The following is a 9,142-nucleotide window of genomic DNA, read 5'->3' as shown; positions in this document are numbered from 1 at the left end:
ACAGACTTGAAGTGCTTGAGGAGAGGCAGGGGAAGGAGAAGTGGAAAGCAGTAGCCAGGAGTTCTGCATTGGGACATTCAGAGGCTTCCAAAGCTAAATGGCCACTTCTCTGCAGAGGAGCTAGCCCCTCCCAACACCTGAGGGCAGGTGATACAGCTGCTACACCCTGCATTTTGAGCTTTACAGAGGAAACAAAGGCTGAGGCCAAGCTTATGGGTTTGAACAGTCTTAAGGAATTTTCAGTGACTGGATTGAAAGAGGGGCCATCCACTTTGCTATTCTGGGAACCAGACTGATAAAAACTCCAGGGTCCCAGCTGATCTCACTGGTCTCCAAAAAAGTATCTCTGACCAACCAAGGGGCCACTCGAGAAGGAGTAGCTCTGGGACAGGAAAAAATACCCACTATATTCCCTGAAAGCAAAAACAGCACCAACCCCTGTCAGAAACAGATGCTTGAGTGATTAAGATTGACAGCTGGCAGACAGACAAGAGGGCAGATAGGCCCCACCTGCTTGTAGCCAAGGCCTGTGGAGACAGACACAGCAGTGGACCAGTGGATTGCTTGGAGTTTCAAGCAGTGTGTTAAAAGCCAAGAGACAGTGCCTGTCAGTGGTTAGCACCTATGTACTTAATTGGAAGCCCTGAATTGGCTGACCAAACAGAAGAGTGGGGTCCTAAGCCAGCTCCCATGGGGCATTAAAACTCAGCTGAAGTGAATGACACTTCACTTTATTATTTTTTATTTTTAAATTATTTTTTTATACTTTTTTCTTCCTGTCTTTTCCCCCCCCTCCTGTATTCTTCTCTTTTCTCCTTTTTAGTTTTCCTCCTATTTTTAAAAAATTGCTCCTCTTTATCTGCTTTATTGATTTGTTATAATTCTAGTCTCTGTTGGGTTTATTAATATATCTAATTTCATCTTCCCTACTCTTACTCAATTTCCCTTTCTCTTTTCTTTTTCATCACTATTCAATTTTTCCCTCTCTCCTCCGGCTCATTTCTTCATCTCCTAATGTTTTAACTTGTACTTCATTTCCTAAAGTTAGGCCTATCTGCTCTCTCCTCTGCTCCCTCGTCTATTCTCCTTTTCAAACTTTTTTTTTTCTTATCTTCTCATTTATTTTCTCCTTTCTCTATTATAAATCATGGTCCTTTACCCATTCCTCTAATTCTTTAACCTTATTTTCTTTATTTAAACTCTGCACCTATAGATTATACCCCTCTCCCTTTTCTGGGTGTTTTTTGTTTGTGCTTTTGGTTTATTTGTTTGTTCTGTTGTGTTTTCTCCCCATATTTCCATATTTTTCCCCCCCTATCATTTTTACTCTTTTCTTTTTCATAATTTTGTCTTTCTGGTGGTTACTTTTGTTGTGGCTATTGTGCTCTTGTGTACATTCTTTTTCTGTTCTTTCTGTGTTGTGTCTTATCCTATTGTATTTTGTGCTGTTTGGTCAGCACCTCCACAATGGCTGGCATGACATGATACAGAGTGAGTCACATAATCAGACACCCTTAGTGGAGGCTCCATCCACAAACAGGACAATTACATTCAAGACTCAGCTACAACAGGAGAACCCAAGCAGCACAAGTAAGGGGCCTTCCTAGAACACCCAGCCCAGGAGACCTGAGAGACTGCACCACTGTGTTTCACAAAACATATACTACATAAGACCAATCAAAAAAATCTGGGTGGCATAGAAGTTTTATCTAAGACATAGAAACAAATAGAAAGGAACAGCAAAAATGGGTAGACAAAGAAACAATCTCCCCCCAAAAAAAGAAAAGAATCACCAGAAAAGGAACTAAATGAAATAGGGGCAAGTAATTTGTCAGAGAAAGAATTCAAAGTAATGGTTATAAGGATACTCAAACTTCTGAATGAGAAGGAAGAGCAACTCAATGAGAATTATAAGGAGCTGAATGAGAAATACACCAACATAAATAAGAATCAACAGGAGATGAAAAATGACTTAGCTGCAATAAAGAAAATCATAGAAAATTTCAACAGTAGACTAGAAGCTGAGAACAAAATCAGCAAGTTAGAAGTCAAGATAGAATAAAACACCCAAGCAGAACAACAACTGAAAAAAATTTAAAAAGTAGAAGAAGGATTTAAGGGAGCTTTGGGACACCATAAAATGAAATATCTATATAATAGGAGTGCCAGAAGAAGAGGAACCTGAGCAAGGAATGGAAAACCTGTTTGAAGATATAACCACAGAAAACTTCCCTGACTTTGGGAAGCACGGAGAATCCCAAAGACATATAATTCAATTGGCAAATGTAAAAAAAAAAATAAAAAAATCAAAAAAAAAAATCTAAAAGACTGCAAGAGAGAGGCAGAAAGTTACCTACAAGAGATCTCCCATAAGACTATCAACTGGTTTCACAACAAAAACACATCAAGATATGACATGAGATATACAAAGTGATGAAAAGCAAGGAACTGAATACTCTATCCAGCAAGGCTATCATTCAAAATTGAAGGTGAAATCAGGAGCTCCACAAACAAAAAAAGCTAAGGGAGTTTATTGGCACCAAACAGCAATGCAAAAAATGCTAAAGAAACTATTCTAAAAAGAAGAAATAGGAGAGGATCCAAGATGGCTGCTCGGGTAGACACCTAACCGCAGCAGCTCACAACAATTTCAATGGAATACAACTAAAATGTAGAGTGGACATTGCCCAGACCTACAGGTAGTCGACTGACTGAAAACTCTACAATAGGAAGGTGGGAGAAAACCAGAAGGAAAATCAGAGGAGCTGAAAAAAAAGCCTAAGGTACGGAGACATGCTGCGCGCCCGCACGTACGCGCGCACCGAGAGGTCGCAGCCGGAGAGGAGGAGAGGGCTGGATGCTGCCTGGCGGTCCCTAGCGGGAAGGAAATAGAACCCCAGCCTGGGCTGAACCCCGGAACCGGCAGCGCTGAGCCCCATTATGGGCCAGACCCTGGGGACCCAGGTTCCGGCAGGGGGAGACAGGGCTGGGAGGCTGAATCCCAGGGGAAAAACGAAAGGCGGGGGGCCCCGGAGTCACGCGCGCTTTGTGCGCAGAGGACTGAATGTAGACTCTGATGCTGGATTACCCTAGCCGGAAGAAACAAAGCCTCCGGCGGCGTTGAGCCTCAGAACGGAGCACCCCGAACTCCCAGTCTGGGCCAGTCCCTGGGGACCCAGGCTGGGCAGTGGGAGACGGGGCTGTGAGGTGGAGTCCTGGGAGCACGGCGAAAGGCCGAGCCCCCGGAGTCGCGCACACTGCACGCAGAGGACAGTCTGTTGACTCTGATCCTGGACTCCCCTAGCAGGAGAGAGAAAGAAAGCTCCAGACTGGAGGATCGTGACGAGGAGCAGGAGCCCCCGCTGGACACGGGCCAGCCAGGCGCCAGCAAGGAGCCGGGCGACGGGGCCCCCAGGGCGGGGAGGGTGCCCCTGAGCCGTCGACCGCTGAGCGCAGGCAATGGAGCCAAGGACCGGGGATGCTTCCTGGGCGGCGCCAACCCCGGCAACAGGCTGAAGCAGCGCAGGAGCCCGCGGAGAACAAAGGGGTGCCACAGGCCAACCTGCTGAGATTCCAGGACGGGGAGGAAGAAACCATAGAAGTTCTCAATGTGAAGAAATCAAGTGAGAGCAAACGATAGTAAAATTACTTAAGAAAGAATGCAAAGAATATCTTGAAAAATCAAAGACTAAGTCAGAACTCAACTCACCAGCCAACATTGCAACATAAATGCGTTTTTTTTTTTAAAAAAAAAGAAAGAAAGAAAGAAAGAAAGAAAGAAAGAAAGAAAGAAAGAAAGAAAGAAAGAAAGAAAAAGGGACAGAATGTTGGAACAGCGGCGACCAGGCCTAGAGTGGCCAGGCACAAGGCAGTGGCAGCTGGGCCCGGAGCAGCAGTGGCCAGGCCCCAGAGCGGCAGCAGCCAGAACCAGAGCATCAACGGCCAGCACTGGAGCAGCCAGACCTGGGGCAGTGGCAGCCAGGCCAAGCCCAGGGTGGCCAGTCCAGGAACACCCAGACCCGGAGTGGCCGGGCCCAGAGCAGCCGGGTTGGGAGCAGCCAGGCCCAGAACAGCAGAAGCCAAGCCCAAAGCATCCAGCCCGGGTGCGGCCAGGCTCGGAGCAGCCGGGCCCGGGGCAACCGGGCCCAGAGCAGCTGGGTCTGGTGCGGCCAGGCTGGGAGCGGCCAGGCCCGGAGCAGCCGAGTCTGGTGCGTCCAGGCCCGGAGCAGTGGCTGCCAGGCTGGGAGCAGCCAGGCTAGGAGCAGCGGCTGCCAGGCTGGGAGCGGCCAGGCCCGGAGCAGCCGGGTCTGGTGTGGCCAGGCCCGGAGCAGCAGCTGACAGGCTGGGAGCAGCCAGGCCCGGAGCGGCCGGGCCCGGAGCAACCGGGCCCAGAGCAGCTGGGTCGGGTGTGGCCAGGCCTGTAGCAACAACAGTCAAGTCCAGAGCAACTAGGTCGGGAGCGGCAGTGACCAGACCCGGAGCAGCGACTGCCAGGCTGGGAGCGGCCAGGCCCGGAGCAGCCGGGTCTGGTGTGGCCAGGCCCAGAGCAGTGGCTGCCAGGCTGGGAGCGGCCAGGCTTGGAGCAGCGGCTGCCAGGCTGGGAGCGGCCAGGCCCGGAGCAGCCGGGTCTGGTGCGGCCAGGCCCGGAGCAGCGGCTGTCAGGCTGGGAGCAGCCAGGCCCGGAGCGGCTGGGCCTGGAGCAATTGGGCCCAGAGCAGCCGAGTCGGGTGTGGCCAGGCCTGTAGCAGCAACAGCCAAGTCCAGAGCAACTGGGTCGGGAGGGCAGTGACCAGACACGGAGCAGCTGGTTGTGGAAAGAACCAGAGCAACAGAGGCCAGGCCCGGAGCAGCCTGGCCCAAAACAGCTTGCTCCTCACCTGCCCCTGCCCCATGGCTGCCTCTCAGACATGGCTGGAAACTTTTGCGGGAACTTGAGGGTCTGCTGAATCAAGTGATGAAGGCTTATATCTGGATGTGTTGAGTTAGTATAGTGCTGGGGTGTTGATCTGTGAGTGCCTTGGGTGGGGCCTGGATGAGGCTGGTTGTCCTATTTGGAAATGTCTTTTGTGTGAAGTGTATCATTGGGCATGTGGAGGTATTATTGATATGAGAAAATGCTAAGTAACAGATTTGCTATCTGAAAAGGGATTTACTATCGGGGAAAGGGAGGGAGGAAGAGACTGAACATAAACTGTGCACCAATGGATGAGGATGAGGGGGCAGAGGGTGGGGTGGGAACCTGGTGGAGGGGGGAAGAAATGAGGAACCTGTGTAATAATATGAACAAAAAAGATTGATTTAAAAATAAATAAATAAATAAATAAAAAGAAGAAATAGAAAAGGAGGAAGGAACACAGGCTTAAAGAATAAAAATGGGAACAAACAAGTACCTATCTATAATAACCTTAAATGTAAATGGATTAAATGCTCCAGTCAAAAGACATAAGGTAGCTGATTGTGTAAGAAAACATGACCCATATATATGCTGTCTACAAAAGACCCACCTCAGAACAAAAGACCTACACAGTCTGAAAGTGAAGGGATGGGAAAAAAATTTCAGGCAAATGGAAATTTTAAGAAGGAACTGGGAAGCAATCCTTCTTTCTGTCAAAATAGACCTCAAAAGCCATAACAAGAGATAAGGAAGACCACTTCATAATACTAAAGGGATCAACACAATAAGAGGCTATAATTCTAGTAAACATATTTGCACCCAATACAGGAGTATCCAAATGTATTAAAAAAAAAAAAAAAAAAAAAAAAAAAAAAAAAAAACTTCTGGAAGATATTAAGGGAGAGATGAACAACAATACAATCATAGGAAATCACTGGAAATTTAGAAAAAAATTACGGAAACAGCAATCCTAAAGGACTCACTAGTTCAGATGGAACTAATTGACATCTTCAGAACATTTCACCCAAAAGCTAAGGAATATGCATTCTTCTCAAGTGCATAGGAGACATTTTCAAAGATAGGTTACATGTTAGGACACAAGATGTGTAAGTAGCAAGTGATCCTAAGAGAGTTGGCAATGTCCTTCCTGCCACAAATAATATACAAAGGCTGCAAGTCCATTTTGTTTTCAGTGAGGAAGGCCTTTCACCCTTTGTTTTGGCAATTCACAAAGTTATTGTCATTAAGTTTCATAACAGTTGCATGTCACAGAGAAGCCTGCGGAATTTGGGATTTTGTTTAAGGCCCTGGAACTAGAATGCTGAGCCCTCTTGAACACTGCTCTGTGCTTAATTTGCATACAATTCACCTGGGGATTCTGTGCAGATGTAATGGCCTGTATGGGGCCTGAGATTCTGCATTCCTAACAGGATCCCAGGCGATTGTTGGTCCTCTCACCATAGATTACTCCTTTTAGACATTTAACACAGGCTGAGTGTTAAACTGCTTTTCCTGTCAGTCAGGTGGATTACAATGTAATGTTTAGCAAAAGAAAGGGATTTCACCTTGAAAAACATTCTGATTGCTATTCTCAATCAAGCAGAAATGATTTCAAGGTTCTGTGATGGTTTTCATTCTCTGTAGCACCTTCCTTCTTCATGCCATCCACCTGTAATTAACAAATGGGGTGTGCAGGGGTAACCAAGGCTGGAGATAGGCAGAAACATGCTTGAGTGCTTCTAGTGTTTATTATTTGGGTTTTGTCAGAAATTATAATCTGGGGGGGGGGGGGGGGGCAATGTTAAAATATGTACACAGATAATAATTTAATTTAAAAAAAACCTAAAAATAAATAAAAAATAATAAATTAAAAAAAGAAATTATAATCTATCTCAATCCCAGATGAAACTTGAGCCTTAGAATCTGATCTAAGGGGCACACCCAGGTGCCAGGAGGTAAGCACTCTTCCCAAACTAAGTGCTCTTGCCAAGCTCTGCATGTGTATGTAGATGGCCTTTTTCCAGACAGGCCTTGGGAATCTCCTTTGCACAATGTATGAAATCTAAAATTTAGTAATCCCATCACATCTTAAATGCCAGCCATTGTGGGCTTACTGTAGAAAATTCCTTTCTGAAGACAGAACAAGCTATCCCTGCCAGAGACTGGATCTGGATATGGGAGTACTGAGCCATTCTAGTTTCGTGAAGGGCACATGTTGTGGCATCCCTGCCCCTCCTGCGAACTAGGATAAGGCAGGACAGAGCCAGCTGAAAGCCCCCGAACACCTGCTGTAAATAGCAAGCATGGTTGTTTGACCTTTTCCTTATAACTGGTCAGACCGGTGTGGTGAAGTGTCAGCTTTCTTTATAAAACACCTTTTGGTTTTCTCAGTGGCACTTACTATGAACAGGTTCTTAAATATGACTGAAGGACAAATACCTCTAATTGATATGTTTCCAAATATCAAACATATCTTGGGAGAGTTCGTTTCAAGGGCAAACTGAATTCTGGTGCTGATCCCAATCATTAAGCAGAGGTCGTAAGGATTGGAAAATGTTGAGATAATGGTTTTATCAGTGGTAGATGATTTTATAAAATGTTATTATTTTAAAGGTTCTAATACAATAGGGTATTCATCATTCTTACACTTGATCACTCAACTAAAAAAGTGAGCTGTGTGTGTGTGTGTGTAAAGCTTCATACTAACTTTGAGGGTGGTGATAGAAGATGAGGGGGGGACGGACATTAGTTCTTAAGGATTCCATTCTCTGAGAAACTAAGAAATAAAATTTTTAAATAAAACAAATAAACATGCCAATATAATAAATACTACCTGGCCCAGAGTCATAAATCTCAAAGAAAGTGTTTCTGATTTCCATGGCCAGGGAAAACCTCACAGAGAAGGTGAGATTTAAGCTAGACTTTGAGGGATAGGTAGTATTGTAATGAAGGTAAACTGAATAAAAACACTTAAAGAAAGTTCAAGATATCTGAAAAATGAAAGTAGACTCTGGGCTAGAAGAGGTCTATGGAGGGAAGCCGTGGGGAACAAGGCTGAAAAGATAGGTTGTTGCCGTGTTGGGAAGTGTCCTGAAAATCAAAGCTAGAGTTATTTCCATCCCAGTGGCAGTGGGAACCCATTGAAGTTTAGTAAATTTAGCTTACTGGAGCACTCATGGGGTTTCCTGATATTAATATGTAATCTCCTAAAGTAAAAGGAGACATTCCTACACAACAATAATTCCTTGGCACTCAGAACACTGAAGAGCCAGTTTTCTAATCCTTGCTCTGCTACGGGCTCATTGGTAATGGGAAAGGTAACTTCTTTAGGCCATAGTTTCAACTTTAAAATAAAGGGTTAATCAAGATCATTTCTAAAATTTTTTCTAGCTCTAAAATCAATTATTCTTATTCTTCTATTAGAGACTTTCTCCAGTGAGGAAAGAAGAAAAACCTGTTATAACCTATTTAATGACACTGAAATCACAGTTTTAATTATTTAAATTTGCAGATTTGTTCTAATTTTGTCTGCACTGCAAAGTAGAAATTTGCACATTGGAAGTCACTGAACCTTTGATTTATTCACTGAACCTTTGTTATAAAAAGCACCTATGGAGAGCAGATAAAGGCATTTTTTTTTACTAAATTATCAAATATTTTCAACATCACAGATGAACATTTTAAAAATAAATTACAATAAAATTATAGCAAAATATTTTTTAAAGTGTACACTTGAATGTTATAGTGGATAACACCACTGATTTGATTTTTGTATTTTTGTGCTGTACAGGAAATGCCAGCACTAAATTTGTCACAAACTCATTTTCAAAAGAAATTGCATCCATAAAGGGACAAGTTATCCCCCCCCCCCCCTCCTTTTCTTCTTTTGAATTAACAACATGAAAAGAAATTAAGAGCTTTTCTAAGAACAGAAGAGTCATGGAAACAGAAGTGTTCTGTGTGGATGCTTCGCAGTCATCCCTAGGTTTCCGCAGGGTACACTGAGGCAGAAAACTTTGTTTCTATCGGGGTTTCCCCGAAAATAAGACCTACTTACAGGTTTCCTGAGTGAAATATAAGGCATCCCCCCGGAAATAAGGTCCCCCTTATACATCAGATAATGATTTCCGCAGGAATGACGGTCTATCTCCAGACTCTTTTTTTTTTCCTTAAAGATATATATTTTATTGATTTTGTACAGAGAGGAAGGGAGAGAGATAGAGAGCCAGAAACATCGATAAGAGTCAT

Source organism: Pipistrellus kuhlii, unplaced genomic scaffold, assembly GCF_014108245.1.
Source record: "Pipistrellus kuhlii isolate mPipKuh1 unplaced genomic scaffold, mPipKuh1.p scaffold_m20_p_2, whole genome shotgun sequence".
Taxonomy (NCBI): Eukaryota; Metazoa; Chordata; class Mammalia; order Chiroptera; family Vespertilionidae; genus Pipistrellus; species Pipistrellus kuhlii.
Note: the sequence above shows the minus strand (reverse complement) of the source record.